The sequence below is a fragment of the Tiliqua scincoides genome, chromosome 5 (assembly GCF_035046505.1).
Source record: "Tiliqua scincoides isolate rTilSci1 chromosome 5, rTilSci1.hap2, whole genome shotgun sequence".
Lineage (NCBI taxonomy): Eukaryota > Metazoa > Chordata > Lepidosauria > Squamata > Scincidae > Tiliqua > Tiliqua scincoides.
The window spans coordinates 142,506,446-142,523,681 of record NC_089825.1 but is presented as its reverse complement, the minus strand read 5'-3'; the positions used below and the strand labels follow the sequence as shown (position 1 = coordinate 142,523,681).

The window sequence follows — 17,236 nt, the reverse complement described above, 5'->3', positions numbered from 1 at the left end:
GTCCAGGATCTCAGGCTCCCTCAGCCACAGACAAAGTGAGAACAACAGGTACTCTTCTCCCTTACCTTTATAGGTCCCCTGACCCCTCCACCAATCAGAACTCGGTTCTATCCGAACATTCTAGGGATGGACGTGCCAGAAGCCTTCTCACTCATGGTGGAATCCCCCCTCCCAACCTGAGAGGTCCACAGCTGAACCCTGTTGTTAATCATGTTGGCCTTGAAGCTCACTTGGTAGCTTGATACAATATCTGAGGGCCCTGTGAAACGGCCTCTTCCACAGTTCTCCCAGGCCTGGTATGCACTAATTAAAATCGGTTACAGCTGGAGCCCTATACCTAGGCCTCTCAACATGGCTACAGGCAGAGACTTTCCTAATTCAGATGTTACCTGACCATTGATGTCCCCTTTTTTGTCACAGGAAGGAGTCTTTGTTTAGCTGTTGGAGTATTCACTTCCTGATTACAGTAATTATGATCATTACTGCATAGATCATTATCATCCTTCCTAGCAGCCTTCTCAGATCTTTGCAAAGTGTAAGAAACATGTCTGCTTGATCCACAGCCATTAACTCTTCCGCACTGAGGCAGTGAATGATTGAAATGAATGGCGGGGATTGGGGATAACGGGAGAAACTGAAAATCATGGGGCCAACTAAGATAGTCATAATGGAGTGAGAAGATGTAAAAGCCACTCAGAATTCAGAGAGAGTCAGCCCAACCCTACCTACTCCCCCCCACACACGCAGATGGAGGGACACCAATAGAGCATGAGCTGCATTCCATGGTGGTGGCAGAGTTCCAGCTGTAGTGAAAGACAGTGGCTGAGTGGCAAATTCCGTGTAACCTGTACCAAGGTTATGCAAGGAGTGAGCACCTGGACTCCCTAGGTACGTGCCCCCCCCAACTGGGTGGACAAAGTGGGAACGGATGACTTTTTGGATGTGGAGGTGATGCAAGGCTGTCATCAGACAGCCATTGTCACAAGGAGGCAGCCTGCTCAGCTGTGTCAGTGTTGTTACAGATACTAGCAGAGTACCTGCACCCGCAAAAATAAGGCAACTCTTTAATGACTTCTCTGATTCTTCCATATCTAACAGTTGGACCAATTTACAGTCTAAGTGGAATCTACGAGTATGAATGCTTCACAACAAATTATCTTCACAACTGTTGTTTGGAGAACTAAAGAAAAGAATCACTTTTGCTGCTGTTGTGAGAGAAATGGGTCAGTGCTAATAAGCAAGTCTGAAAGGTCAGTTCATCCTTGTTTATTCCTTGTACAGTTGAAACCTCCTAAATGTTTTACAACCATAACAAGAGACACAAGCTTGTCCACAGCCTTAGGTTAACATTGGGATAAAAGAAAAGGCACCATATTGAATGGGAGGAGAGAGAGGCTTAAAAAGATTGGAGGTGATCAATCAAGTGCTAAAATTCTTTTTCTGCACTAGCTGTTCCCTGGTGTTCAGCTCAGGCTTCACCACAATAATGTAGAGTTTGGGGAGAAAGAGAAAACTCAACAATCCAGTACTAGAGGTCAAGATGGAGAAGATCTCCACGGCCACCATGTATTTCCCCTTGGTGCTTAGGTAGGTTGGCACAAAGGACACGCAGACACTGCAAAAGACCAACATGCTGAAGGTGATCAGCTTGGCCTCATTAAAAGTATCAGGCAATGTCCTGGCTAAGAAAGCCACAGTGAAACTGATGATGGCCAGGATCCCCACGTAGTTCAAGACAATGTAGAACATGTTATTAGAGCCTTCATTGCATTGCATGAGGATTTGGCCCATCTGAGAATGCATGTCAGACTCTGGAAAGGGGGGAGAGGTGGCCAGCCACACTGCACAGAGGCCAGTTTGCGTAAGAGAACAGAGAAGGACAATGGACACCGCCAGTCTCTTCCCCACCCATTTCCTTATGTGGTTTCCTGGCTTTGTAGCCACAAAAGCCAGAACCACAGTGATGGTTTTGGCCAACACTGAGGATACGGCCCCAGTGAAAGCGATGGCAAACCAGGTTTGCCGGAGAATGCAGGACACTTTCCCAGGACAGCCAATGAACACAAAGGAACATAGAAAGCAAAGCAGCAAAGCAAAGAGCAGGGTGCAAGTAATGCTCCAGTTGTTGGCTTTGACTATTGGAGTCATCCGGTGCTGAATGAAGCTCCCATCACCACGAGCGTGACCAAAGAAAGGAACAGAGCAGAAGAAGACAAGATGTTTCCCAAGGGCTCTTCATAGGACAAAAACGTTATGATTTTGGGGACACATCGATCCAGGTCGCTGTCTGGATACTGGTCTTCCGGACACTTGTCACAATGATCTGCATCTGAACAACGAGGACACTATTTTAACATGTCAAAATGTGCATGGGTCATCTTACCTGCTTAGCCTAGTGGCATCAGTGCCTTAGTCTTATGGTAGGTTGACCCTGAATGGTATGAAACATGCCATTGGAACAATACAAGATGAATCACACACATGGCCTGTGGTTAATATCACTAGTGGTCCAATAGCATGAGGTGTGGTGGCTGAGTGGTTAAAAACACTAGACTGTTGGCTGGAAGGTCAGCAGCCCAGGAGTTCAAGACCCCGGTGCTGAGGTACAGGGTGACCTCCTGTTACTTGCCTCAGCTCCTGCCAACCTAGCAGTTCAAAAGCATCTAAATGCTAGTAGATAAGCAGGTACCACTTCAGTGGGAAGATAACAGAGTTTTGTGTGCTTCGGCGTTTAGTTACGCTGGCCACATGACCACAGAAGACGTCTTCGGACAACGCCGGCTATTTCAGATTTGAGATGGAGTTGAGTACCACGACTGTGCAGGGGAAACGATTACTTTACCTTTTTATTCCGATAACAGATTAATGTTCAGGGCTTGATTTTGTTTAGCTGAGTTTGGCATTATAATGATACTGCATGGGTAGAGAATCATGATCAGACTTCATAAGTTGTATACCATAGAAACAATAAACAAAGCATTAATTAAAAATCATATTCATCATATCCCCATGCTTTCTTTCTTTCTTTCTGAAACCTTTATTGGCATATCAAACGATTAACAATTGTACTTTACAATTGACATGACAATTTGCATAACACTCAACAATTTAAACAAGATACTAGAATTATTTAAATTCTAACAGCGTTACTTTAAGGATCTCGGATAAATAACCAGCAACAGCTGCAGTTAGGGAATCACAAACATCACTCATAAACTTGGAGAGAATAATATCAGAGGGGATAAGGTCAGAAGGGATCCAAGAATCAAGGTAATGATTCCGAATATCAAAGTGTGCTGGGCAAAGAAAGAGTATATGAAACAAAAAATCAGGAGTCTCATGACAAAAGAGACAGAGCCTTTTCTCCCATGGAATGTTAAAAAAACGGCCAGAATGAACTGCCGACGGGAAAATGTTGAGGCGAGCTAACATAAAGGCTCATCTATGTAACAGATTGGTTAATGTATAAAAATAATTAGATGCATGATTAAAGGATTGGGCCAAACCAAGGGAAAGAGGGGAACAAACAGAATTGAGACTATTACTTAGATAATTGAATTCAAGTGCTAAGAGCTTGTCTTTTATCAATGAATATGCTCTTGGAAGACTCATATCTGCCAGGGATTCTAATGAGAGGTCGAGAGAAGCAAGTTTATTTTCTATCAACTGAAACCAAGAAGAAAAATAAGAATCTCTTAACAAATCATATAATAAGGAACCGGAATGAGAATTTAAAAACAGCTTAAGCCAATATTTAAAAGTAAGTAACCAGGCTGTAGTTGTTGGAAGATGGATACCTAATTCTAGGATAATTGTGGAAACATGAATTAAATTTGGAATCCCTAGAATTCTACGAAAAAAAAATGCTGCGATCTGATCAATATCCTTATTTATTGCTTTAATCCAAATTGGGGCACCATAAAACAAATGAGAAAGAATTTTGGACTGAAAGATCTGGATAGCAGCAGGAACATACTGGTTACCTTCATTATAAAAAAATTTTAAAATGGCTTTAAGTTGGGGAGAAAGAGATGAAGTGATAGCTTTCTTATGAAGAGTCCAAGAAAGTTTATAATGAAATATAAGGCCCAAATATTTATAAGACTGGACTTGCTTATATATATTTGGACCTATCGTCCATGTTGTAGGGGACCAAGAGCGGGAAAACACCATAATTTGAGTTTTGTTTGAATTGATTGTTAGGTCATTTAGTGTACAGTACTCCTGAAATTTAGCCAAGATGCAGCGAAGTCCAGATTTAGTTAGAGATAATAGTACTGCATCATCTGCATACAAGAGGGTAAAGACAGGGACCCCGTTTAGAACCAGAGTAGAATGAGTAGAAGAAGAAAGAAAAGAAGGTAAATCAGATAGAAATAAATTGAATAATAAGGGAGCAAGGATACAACTCTGGCGGACACCATTGTGAATAGGAAATCTGTCAGTGAGAATATTAGAATTTGGGATCCGAACCTGACAAAAATTTTGAGAGTGTAATTGACGTAGCAGGAATAATAAACGCAAGTCTATTCCCCATTTAAGTAGTTTAGACCATAAAAGGTCTCTATTCACAGAATCAAAAGCACCTTGGAGATCAACAAATGCAGCAAAAAGGTTAGCTTTATTATAAATAAAATACTTCTCTGCTAAATAAGTCAACGTAAAAATATGATCAAGGGTAGAAGCTCCTGCCCGAAAACCAATCTGTTCCTTTCCGGGGAGGTTTTTAGAAATTGCCCAGGAAGAGAGTTTTGATAAAAAATACTTTGAATACAATTTTCCAATGTTTGATAATAAACTTATTGGGCGATAATTTGAGGGTGATGAAGGGTCACCTTTTTTGTAGACTGGAATGAGAGTAGATGTCAACCAGGCATCAGGAAAACGACCTGTGGAATTAACCAAGGTAAAAAAGGATGCAGGTGGTTCTGCCCACCAATTGGGATTATTAGACAAAGTCTCATTCAAAATGTTATCGGGCCCAGGAGCTTTACCGGGTTTTTACCGGGTTTTATCCCCATGCTTTCTCCAAGTGTGAGATCTCTTCTTTTCATTTTGGAGTAAATAAATAAATAAATAATACAGAATTTCCTGTTTTACCAGTGGAATAGGAGCTGGCATGTCCCAGTTCAGCTAATTAATTCAGCATCACACATTTCTATGGACATAGCATTCCTCTGGAAATAATGCAACATATACCTAGTAAAACTGACCAGAAGGAACAGCTTCAGAAAGCTTGCAAACCTGAGAGGCAGTGTAGTGCAGTGGGTAGAATAAGGCCCTGGAAGATCGAGATTAAATTCACCATTTGACCAAAACATTCCATAAGTGATCTTAGCCCAGGAACTCTGAGCCTAACGTAAAGTGCTTTTTGGCCCAATCCTATCCTCTTTTTCTGCCGGCACAACACATATTCTAGCAGAGGAAAGAGAGGGTAGAATTGGCCCATCATTCACCCATTTGTGTGATCACTGTGATTGCAGGCATTTATGCCTATATGAACCAGTCCTTTCCGCAGATCACTTATACAAACATCGGAATGTCCTCCCCATTTAGCTTTGAATGTGTTTACTTACCCATCTGGCTTGAAATCCTCCCTTCAGAGCACTGAGCACAGTCATAGCAACAAACTGGCTTCCCCTGACGAACCACTCTGCTCTGGCCAGGACGACAACTCTCAACACATGTGGATTGGGGCAGTACCTAAAAACAACAGAAGAGGTTTTCTGGGGAGAATTGTCATATTGCTTCATGATACTTATACCATCAGCCACCCTAATGCAGTTACAGATATATGCACGCCTGTAGCAGTAATGCATAGTCCCTCTACTCACTTCCCAATGAATTGGAATTAGACCTCCTGAAGCACTCTGGGGAGAGCTACAAGGTGACAGTAGACTGTTTCCCTGCACTTTTCTGCTTTTAAAAGTAGCAGTTTGAGAGCAATGTCTGAATATGTCACATTCATAGAGCAGATTTTAAGCACTTCATATGGTTTCTGAGGTTCAAACTACACAATGCATTAAATGAGTAGATTGTTTCTTTCCAGATCTTTGGTGTCTGTAACCAGGAGGTGTCAGACTGGGGACAATCTGCATCAGGGGGGTGATGTAAAGATAAAGGACTTTTTACTTTTCTCCCAGTGCAGCCCCAATTCTGACCCATCTGCCCCCTTGGCTCCTATGTGAAAAATATCCAAAAAGCACGCAAGGGCCAAATTATGCATTTAAAGACATGTGCAGTTGATTATCAAAAATCATTCCAATAGCTCTTTAAGTATATTACATGCACTTGGCAAAAAAAAAAAAAAAAAAAAAAAGATCAGAGGAAAAGAGTTTAAACACTGCAGACTATTCACCACCTGCAATTCCACTTACTAAATGCGTACCCCAGAGTGAGCCTGACATTGGAGACTGAAGCTGCTGTTCTCTCTGTCAGTCTACTTCTCACATACCAATCATAGTTTTTTAAGAGACAGTATTTTTATACTTTTTTATAGTATATAAAAATTATATATATATATATATATATATATATATATATATATATATATATATATATATATATATATATATATATATATATAGGATTATATTTTATTTATATAAGGATTTGCAAGGTAATTTTGAGTATGTGCAATTTTAGCTTTACATGCCGACTCTGGAATGTAACCCTTGAATAACATGCAGGTTGACTGTATATCATAATGCAAATACCACCATCAACTAGCTCCACCAGCTTTATAAGAGCAGCCAAGAGTATCTCAACAGTTACCCAACAACCTGGATTACAACTTGCAACTGTAAAACCTACAGTTTGGTTCTTTCTACAGTAATGGTTCATTACCTACAGTAATGGCTCTTTCTACCTGATTAAACCTGTGATTTCACACAATGGCACTTTCATTAATGGCAAACTGTTTTCCTCCAGGAGCCTGGTGGAACATCTTTCCAACTTTGACTTTATGGAAGGATTTATTGGTAAATGCAACCAAATTGATGATATCATATCCAGCTTCCAACTCCCCATTCTCATCAAAGAATATTTGCTCTCCTGCACTATTGTTGAAGTGGACATTTTTCAGAAAGAAGTGAAGCTAGATTGGAGGAGAAACCAATGAATAAAGTGGGACAAGTGTTAAAATTCACCATTTTTTTTAGTTATTATGCTAAACTATAATCTTAACATTAGAAGGCAACATTATTTTAATCTCCTCTTCAGAAATCATAAAACACAATTGTTCACCAGGACATCTTTTTTTCCCCCCCAAATTTCACATTAGCAGTGTTTCAGACAACCTATTATTGAATCCAATAACAAGATCCTTGAGTTCATCCAGGGAAAGGATAGTGTCTCTACATACTTCTTGATCTTTATAGTACAGATGGAGAAATTATTCCCACCTGCCACGGCTGAATTTTCTGAAAGTTCCAAAGGCCTCCATAGCCCACTGCTTCCTGCTTGGATTTAGAGGAATACATAACATGGAGAGTATGTGCTACAGCATACAAGGCATTGTAGATACCATAGCTCAGGCCAGACATTTTCATTTCAAAGCGGGATCCCAGGGCAATCGCATCTCCCGTAGCCTGCAGCAGAGTGTCTGTCTACACAACAGAGAGACTCTTAATGCAAAGAAGAGGCCATCTGTCTCCAGTAGCCTGTGCAGCCAGCTAGTGTCTGGCTGCACAACAAAGGAAATTGATTGGACTGAATGTTCGCTTAATGACCTCATTGCATAACAGGGATCAGCGGACGTGCCCCTGTCATTAAGTGGTGCAGACCTGTATTTATATAAGGCCTTTCTCATCACCATTGGGCAACATCAAGGGGATGTATGATGGTATCAAGCAGGCCCTAGGTCCAACACAGAAGAAAATTGCCCCTCTGAAGTCTGCCACAGGCGAGGTCATCCAGGATCGGGCGCAGCAGATGGAACGCTGGGTGCAGCACTACTCTGAGCTATATTCCAGAGAAAATGTAGTCACTGAAGAAGCACTGAACAACATTGAGTGCCTGCCTGTGCTGGAAGAGCTTGACAGTGAACCAACCCTAGAAGAACTTCACGTGGCCCTGGACTCCCTTGCCTTTGGCAAGGCACCTGGAAAAGACAGCATCCCTGCTGAAGTCCTAAAATGCTGCAAAGAGATCATCGTCACTGAGCTGCATGAAATCCTCTGTCTCTGCTGGAGAGAAGGTGGAGTACCTCAAGACATGAGGGATGCAAACATCATCACGCTGTACAAGAACAAAGGTGACAGGGGTGACTGCAACAACTACCGTGGCATCTCTCTCCTTAGCGTTGTAGGAAAGCTGTTTGCCCGAGTTGTACTAAAGAGGCTCCAGGTACTTGCAGAGAGCGTCTATCCAGAATCGCAGTGTGGATTCCGAGCCAACAGGTCCACCACTGATATGGTATTCTCCCTTAGACAACTGCAGGAGAAATGCAGGGAACAACGACAGCCACTCTTTATAGCCTTCATAGATCTCACAAAGGCTTTCGACCTGGTCAGCAGAGACGGCCTCTTCAAGATTCTCCCCAAGATTGGATGTCCACCCAGGCTCCTCAGCATCATCAGATCTTTCCACAAGGACATGAAGGGCACTGTTGTCTTCGATGGCTCCACATCAGACCCTTTTGACATCCGAAGCGGAGTGAAGCAGGGCTGTGTTCTTGCACCAACCTTGTTTGGGATTTTCTTCGCTGTCCTGCTGAAGCAGGCCTTTGGAACTGCAACAGAAGGCATCTATCTCCGGACCAGATCAGACGGAAAGCTCTTCAACCTCTCCAGATTGAGAGCAAAATCCAAAGTCCAGCTGGAATGTCTGCGTGACTTCCTCTTTGCCGACGATGCAGCTGTCACTACCCACTCTGCCAAAGATCTCCAGCAGCTCATGGATCATTTTAGCAAGGCCTGCCGAGATTTTGGACTGACAATCAGCCTGAAGAAAACACAGGTCATGGTTCAGGATGTGGACTCACCTCCCTGCATTACAATCTCTGAGCATGAACTGGAGGTTGTCCATGACTTTGTGTACCTTGGCTCAACGATCTCCGACACTCTTTCTCTCGATACCGAGCTAAACAAGCGCATTGGTAAAGCAGCTACCACGTTTTCCAAACTCACAAAGAGAGTCTGGTCCAACAAGAAGCTGACGGAACATACCAAGATCCAGGTCTACAGAGCTTGCGTCCTGAGTACACTTCTGTACTGCAGCGAGTCATGGACTCTTCGCTCACAACAGGAGAGGAAACTGAGCGCTTTCCACATGCGCTGCCTCCGACGCATCCTCGGCATCACCTGGCAGGACAAAGTTCCAAACAACACAGTCCTGGAACGTGCTGGAATCCCTAGCATGTATTCACTGCTGAAACAGAGACGCCTGCGTTGGCTTGGTCATGTCGTGAGAATGGATGATGGCCGGATCCCAAAGGATCTCCTCTATGGAGAACTCGTGCAAGGAAAGTGCCCTACAGGTAGACCACAGCTGCGATACAAGGACATCTGCAAGAGGGATCTGAAGGCCTTAGGGATGGACCTCAACAAGTGGGAAACCCTGGCCTCTGAGCGGCCCGCTTGGAGGCAGGCTGTGCAGCATGGCCTTTCCCAGTTTGAAGAGACACTTTGCCAACAGTCTGAGGCTAAGAGGCAAAGAAGGAAGGCCCCTAGCCAGGGAGACAGACCAGGGACAGACTGCACTTGCTCCCGGTGTGGAAGGGATTGTCACTCCCGGATTGGCCTTTTCAGCCACACTAGACGCTGTGCCAGAACCACCTTTCAGAGCGCGATACCATAGTCTTTCGAGACTGAAGGTTGCCAATACAATTCTCATCACCATAATCAATTCAGTCTGAAAATTCATAGGAAGAGATGGACAAACAAGGGGACAAAAGAGCATGGATAACATAGGCCTGCACATATGAGAGTTTTGTGTATATTATCCATGTTATTCATCCTAGCCTAGAAAAACAACCATTACAACAAGTCAGCCACATTTTTAGGTGTTACTCTTGCATCACTATAAGCACAGAAGGCTGGCAGAACCAGAGTAAATCCCAGTGAATGCCATAGGGCTTGCTTCAGAGTAAGTGCATCATGTACAGGAATATGCATTCCCAGGCATCTGCTGAAGAGTACTTCTGGGTTCTTCTACAGCTATGAAATTATAGCTCAGAAAATGCATTCAGATCCTTCCCACCTGATCAAACTTGTGATTCCACACAATGGCGCTTCCATTAACAGCAAACTCTTCTCCTTCAGGAGCCCAGGGGTCCATCCTTCCTACCATGACTCTACGGAAAGAGCGATTGAGGAATGTGACTGTGTTGACGATATCAAAACCTGTGGCCAGTTCCCCATTTCCAAAGAATATTTCTTCACCTACGTTATTGTTGAAGCGAACGTTTCTCAGAAAGTGGTGAAGCTGATTGGAGAAAAAAAAAGAAAACACTGGGGTAAACTTGAGCAGGAGTTCTTTTGATATCACTGGAATCTGACACCTTGGCCTTCTGGCAATGCAGAGACTGTGATTATACATGCAGACGCATGGCTAGGTCATTGGACATCCGGGGCCCATACATTTTTGACACCAGCCCCTGTATACGACAAAATTATTTTCAGTAGTAGTCATGACATGAAAAGAATAATAATCAAGGCCAGAAAATAAAGGCATTGAACATTTTACCACAAGCAGGGGGTGAAAGTCCCTTCACGTAGTACTCTGTGATATACTGCCCCTGCACCTGGAGGTTCAATGTAGCCAGAATGGTTAATAACCACGGATAGACCTGTAGTCCACCATTAATGTTTGGAACCCACTTTTAAAGTCATCTAAGGCAGTCACCAACAACACACAAAGTCCCCAATGTCCCACATTAACTTGCAACCCCTCCTCCTAGTCAGGAATCTGCAGAAATTCCATGTGACCTGAAAGACCTTGCGTGCAAGCAAAATCAACAAGAACATTTTTTTATCTGTAATGATTATAAACTTTACATAGTAAAACTTTCTCAGAGTTATTCTCACCCCCTCCTCCTTTTCCCAGTCCCCATTTCCACCAGAATTCACAATTCATTTCATAACCCCCAATAGGAATCCTTCAGTCTATTGCTCCTCTACTCATCTCCGTCCTTCCAAGATAAGAAACTTTCTATCCCCAATGTTATCCCCTCCTCCACATGTCCCCCTCTTTGTGATCCTGTCCCCACCAGCTTCTGGGGTTCACTTTAAGAGTCACTAACTTAAAAGTGACAAACTAACTTCAACACAGCCAGTGACTAACACCACCCAAATGTCCCACTAGTGACATGACTAGGGTTAGTGTCAGCCCCATTAACTTTATTTATTTATTTTATTATACAACTTACAGGTCAACCAACAAATCAGTCACCAACAAAGAACAAGTGGCAAATTTGATGACACACACAAAAGAATATGAGTGCTAGTGTGAGTTCTCATCTATGGAAATTAGAGCTGACTCAGACTAACATTTATTGGTTCCATGCTGTTTTATCACACCTCATTTGCTCTTGGAACAATTAGGGCACAATTGTTGAAGAGCAACAATTAGGGCATATGTTGAAGAGGCCCCTTTGACTGCCTCCCCACTGCAGGATGCCGGGCACACCACATTGGCACAGCTAAGTCAGTGCTGGAAAGTTGGTTAGGATTGCACCCCAAGTCTCATTGGTTAGTTTTGAGTTTAAAAAATCCACTTTCTGTTACATAAGGCAGTTGTGTTTTCCTTTTCCGGTTATTTGGCTAGAATGTTTGACAGAAAACAGATAACACGGTTTGTTTCATTACATTTGGCATTGAGTTACCTATCGAAGGATATATATCATGATGGCCTGATTCAAAAATACAAAAGTATCCACAGTTTAGGCCACTCATAGTATCACCGTCCCCGAGTGTGTCACATGGTACTACCTGCCTCCCACAAGCTAAACCACTGTAGACATACAAATATTGTGACATTCTGTTCAGAGGTGATCAACATAGTAGCAGAGCTGAGGGACAGCCTGTCTCAACTGGGTTCCTCGCTGTTAATAATGAGCTTAAAAACGGTTAATACATGGCTGAAGCTGCAGGCAATTAACAACCCAATCCTATCCACGCTTTCCTGGAAGTAAGCCCCATTGACTGTAATGGGACTTACTGCGGAATAGACATGCAGAGGATTGGGCTGCCAGTCCCTTTCCAAATAGAAAGGACTTGGGCTTAGACAAACTAAAGTGAAAATATTGGCTCACTTCTTGCTCAGTCCAGTTGCAGTGCAAGAGTGGATCCAAGTCCATCCATGGGAATGCAGGGGTGACCATACACAGTAGAGGCTTCCAGGAAAATCCTACCTGCCATGGCTGAACAGCCCAAACATCCCCTGTGCTTCCAGGTCCCTTTAATTTATGCTTGAATATTGACGAGTACATGGAATGCAGAGCATGTGCTACGGCATGAGCAGCATTGTAGATACTGTAGCTCTCACTGGACATTTTCATTTCAAATACAGAACTGGGGAGACTGCTCAGCTTCTCCTTCCCAGTGCAGTTCCCTGTGTTTGATACAATCAAGTTAAATGTGGGGAATGAACACTGAAATAACGTTGACCAGAAATCATACGAGTAAGAAAACACAGACAGATACGGATTTATTGCCTTAAGGAAGTTTTCATATCTTGGCACATCCTTTGTGTGGAGTGCGAAGGACAAGGTTCCATTGAAGGATTTGGGTGTGAAAAAAAGCGGGTGTAATACAGTTGCAAAATCCCACTGAGATGTCATGATCCAAACATTCTCTGTTGGGTCTTGCTGTGCATTTTCATAAAATATTAGAAGCATTCGCAAGCTTTCCATACATTGTGAATCTCCATGAACAACAGTCACGTTGCTTTTGGATGCAGAGAGAGTAGATCCTATACCAAATAGATGATCATTAAAGAATTTGCTCTCATCCATCTTTGCTTCCAAAATAGCCTTCGAAAAAGCCACACAAATGTTGTTCTGGAGGAACCTGGGAATGAGAGTCCTCAGAAATGTTTCTCCAGTGTCATTGTCTGAAACGAGGAGGTCAATCCAGTTCCATTTGCAATGCCGAATCAGTCGAACAATCCCAGTGTACTGAGATCTTGCATTTGGGACCATCTGGTAGAGGGAAGGGAACTGCGTTCTGTCACTCAGTGAAGAGTCAAGGAAGCCATAATTGAGCTAAGGGGAAAGAGAATGAGCTTTTTAGGGCAGACAAACACCTGATTATTGCTAAATAAAAAGGTCCTCTCTCAAATTCCTGGCAGGTTATATAGTAGAGTTTTTTGTACTTGATCCTGTAAGAAGAATTTGGAAGTCTCTGTTTTCTGGGGTGTAGTGTTTTGGGCAGGATGACCAAGAGGCTTAGGATAATTCATTCAGGTTCCAATTCTGTCCACACTTTCCTGGGAGTAAGCTCCATTTACTATCATGGAACTTACTTCTGAGTAGACAGGCATAGGATTGTGCTCTCAGGACCCAATCCTGTCCAACTTTCCAGCTTTAATTCAGCTGTCATTGTGACGTACACTGCATCCAGCAGTATGGGTCATTCATGGAGGCCTCCTCGAGGGAAGGCACTGGAGAAAATATTTTGCCCACATAGATTTCCTGCTAATTCAGTATGAATTATTCCCTCCTTAAAGTGGTTTTTTTAAAAAACTTTATCAGATTTTGACAATTTCACACAACACTTTATTAACATTTGACTCCAAGCTATGTGCTAAATGGACAGAGGAGAGTCTTCTGTCTTCTCTTGTTGTAGCCCAGATGGTCTGGTCTCCTAGCAATCCTAGTGGCTGTACCTCTCTCTAGATTAGGGAACACACATACCTGTGGGATCCTCTAGATATTTGAGATGTGGGGCATCAGCTTCGAGTTTTGAGGAATGAGCCCCCCAATGATGACAATGAGTTCCTTTTCCTTGCTGCAGACGTAATTAAGGGGATGCCCCTGACCTGTGAAAAGGAGACGCATAGTTCCATAACAGGACTCCCTGGCATTGTTAGAGTTTTCAGTCGATAAAAAATTCAATGTCTTGTTTGTCAAGAGGTTGACATCTTTCTTGATTTCGAAACTGGCAAACATCATGGCAAAGAGAAGATGGAAGTACTTCGGAATTATTCTGAAATGAGACAATCATGTAGTCTTAACTCTGGTTCATATTCAATATGGTGAATGGGAATGCTCCATGCTCTTTGCATAGCCCTTACTTGTGCTTAAAATCAGGCTGATGGGCCCACATGCAGCTCTGCTTTTATGAACTTTCTATCTCTCCCTATGCCCAGATACAGGCAAGGAATTCCTGGTAACATCTTTTGATGGCCCAACAAGAAAAAGTGGTGGAAAATAATATAACTGCATCACACTAGTTCCTTCTGAACAAATGTCAGAAGGGATCTGGTCACCTGGCCCGCTGGATGTGTCCACTCATCTTCCCATAGTTTATGGGTGGTTGAAGGGGATGACATTTTCTTCTCCTGGAACAAGCCAATGAGGAAAGTGGAGCCTCAGTTCCCCAACTCCTGAGAAGGGAAGGCTGGCTTGAGAGGTAGCATGTTTTGTTTCTGTCATGAAAGAGCTCTTTGCTCATATCATACCTTGATGACCTTCAAGGGTAGAAAGTGACAAACAGATCCCCTCATAGTGCAGGGATTGTTTCATTAAGAACTGGGTTTTTTTTATTTATTTTGGAGATGCTCTAAGAGGATTTTCTGCTTCCAGGCAGGGGTTTGATGACCCATTAGGTCCTTTTCTATTCTAGGATTCTTTGCCACCGTATACATGTCTCCTCATTATGTTCAATGGGGCTTACTTCCAGGTCAATGCGAATAGCCATGCAACCTCAGGGCCCAATCCTATGGGCACCTTCTGTTGATGGAGCTAGTGTTCCATCACTGGAATCCCTCTCTACTACACAAGCAGTGACAGTGCATGCAATGGAGCGTGAATGGCTGGCGACCGTGTGTGTGCACCACCAGAAACCTCAAGCTCCCCCAAGAGCATGAAGTGTGCACCTCCACCTTTAGAGTGGCAGGGGATGGGATTGGACAGTGTGTCTCTCTAATCAAGTATCCATTTTGCCTCTTTTGATCTATTTCCCTCTACATTTTAAACTCTTCCGGCTTTTAAGAAACCAGCTTTGCTGCTGTCATAGATCTGAGTAGATCCAAGCGACTGCATTTGACCCAGTCTGGGGGCTTAGCATGCTGGCACCACCACTGTCACTGAGGCTCACCCTCGACATGCTGCGCAGCCTGTGCAGTCAGCACAAGACCCAGATCACACTGGACCAGTAGTCTTGGCAAACTAGCCCCATGATTCCTGCAACTCTTCAAACTCCTGTAGCAGGTACAGATACAGATAAATCACCTTTGGCAAGCCTGGCCAGTGACTCACTAAGCCGCTGAAGCTTCTTGTCACATTTGCAGCCAAGTTGATGACACAATTAGCACCTCCATCATGTTCTCCTTGACATGTCTGAGTCCAGGACTCTTGTCTAGGTTGGAATCATTTAAGGGGAGGCCTGAGATCAGCCCCAAGCATTCAACATATGATATGAACATGTGGTCAGTGTTTATGGGATTGCAGCCCTAGCAACTGCTTAAGATTATGCCGAGTTGTATGAGTGAGTAGTGAATACACTGCAGCAATTTTCAACCCATGTGAGTGGCACATTGGTGTGCCATGCATGGTCTACATGTGTGCCATGGACATTTGGGGAGGGTCATTTATTAGGCCATTGGGTGATGTGAGAACTCTGACTGGCAGCTGGGTGTGCCTTGTCCAAGAACCCATGGTGATTCTTTACAATTTTACACCCGACAGTGTGCCATGAGCTGAAAAAGATTGAAAATATCCAATACACTGTATTGCTTTTTATTTTGACTGCACATTTTTGCTGTTGCATTATCATCCCCACAATAAAAGTGATCTATTGTTACACTGTCACCATTTTGCCCCATAGCTCTTGTGTGTCATTCCACTAAGTTGTGCCACTGACCACCACACTCAAGCCTGCAGGCCTATTAGCTTTCCTCCATGTGTGATCATGTTCCACATGTCTTTAAAAGCACACCCACTAGCAAAACCACTTTAGAGCACTGGCTGCAGCTCACATAACCAAATGTTCTGTTCCTTCCTGCAAAAAACTTCTCCGCACAAGGATAATGAACATGGCACATAGAACGAGTTCAAGCCTAGCATTTACCCTGACATCTAGTTCTCTAGGTGCAGGGGTCTTTTGGTCTATGTGAACTAGAACTCACTCCATGCCATCTCTACTGCCCCCACTATTGCCACCAGACCCACAGTATGTAATCCCAAGGAATTTTTCTATATTTACAACACTGATTTTAATCAGAATTACTAGACATCAAAACCACAACCCAGCTTACTTTCCTCCCAGGGAAGACACATCTGGAGTTTCCTTAAAAGAGAGATCATTCTGGTCAACAATACCGAGAGAGGCAAAGACAGCAATAGTAACATCTGGAGTTTCTTTAAAAGAGAGATCTTTCTGCTCAACAATTGAGAGAGAGGCAAAGACAGCAATAGTTATGTCCGGAGACTGATAGCTGCTCTTCTGCCAACCCCCCCTTGAGTGGCAGTTGTTGCTGACACCGTAAGGCAGCTGCAGCAGTAGCAGCAGCACTTTTGACCATCTGAACAGCAGCATGTCGGAACCTCAGCCCCACAGCATTCAACCAATTTCCAGTGACTTCCACACACGAGGCACCATGAACACAATCATCAGTCACGAGGAGAAATGACAGTAGAGGGGCTGAGCGAATCCCCACTGCCAAGTTTCTCACATGAGGTCTTCATACTCAAGCGACAGACACCTGGCTGTATGCAGTGAATACCCGACACCTGCCTCGTGTAGCTGGCTTTTCAAAAGCCACAGGCTATGCCAGCAAGTAGATTAGGCCTTCATGGACCCATGGTTGTCTGGCAGTGACCAGCAAGCATTCAGCACCCTATTTTGGACTACATTTGTAAGTTGTTTAGTCCAACCTTTCAATAGCCCCTGGTTGCCTGGCAGTGCCACTCTATTTTCAGCACTCTGTATGGGGCTACCTTTGTAGGTGAAGCAGGCCTTCAACGGCCCATAATTGACTGGCAGTAGCTAATGAAAGTTCAGCACCCTTTCGGAGGCTATATTTGGCCCATCGTTGCCTGGCAATAGCTGGCAAGCATTTGGCACCCTATATA

The 17,236-nt window shown here is 43.5% G+C and overlaps 1 pseudogene; it reads right to left on the bottom strand.

Annotated features, from left to right (window-relative positions):
* Positions 1-1,419: 1,419 nt before the first annotated feature.
* On the bottom strand, positions 1,420-15,269 carry LOC136654017 (vomeronasal type-2 receptor 26-like; annotated as a pseudogene).
* Between the last annotated feature and the right edge of the window lie 1,967 nt (positions 15,270-17,236).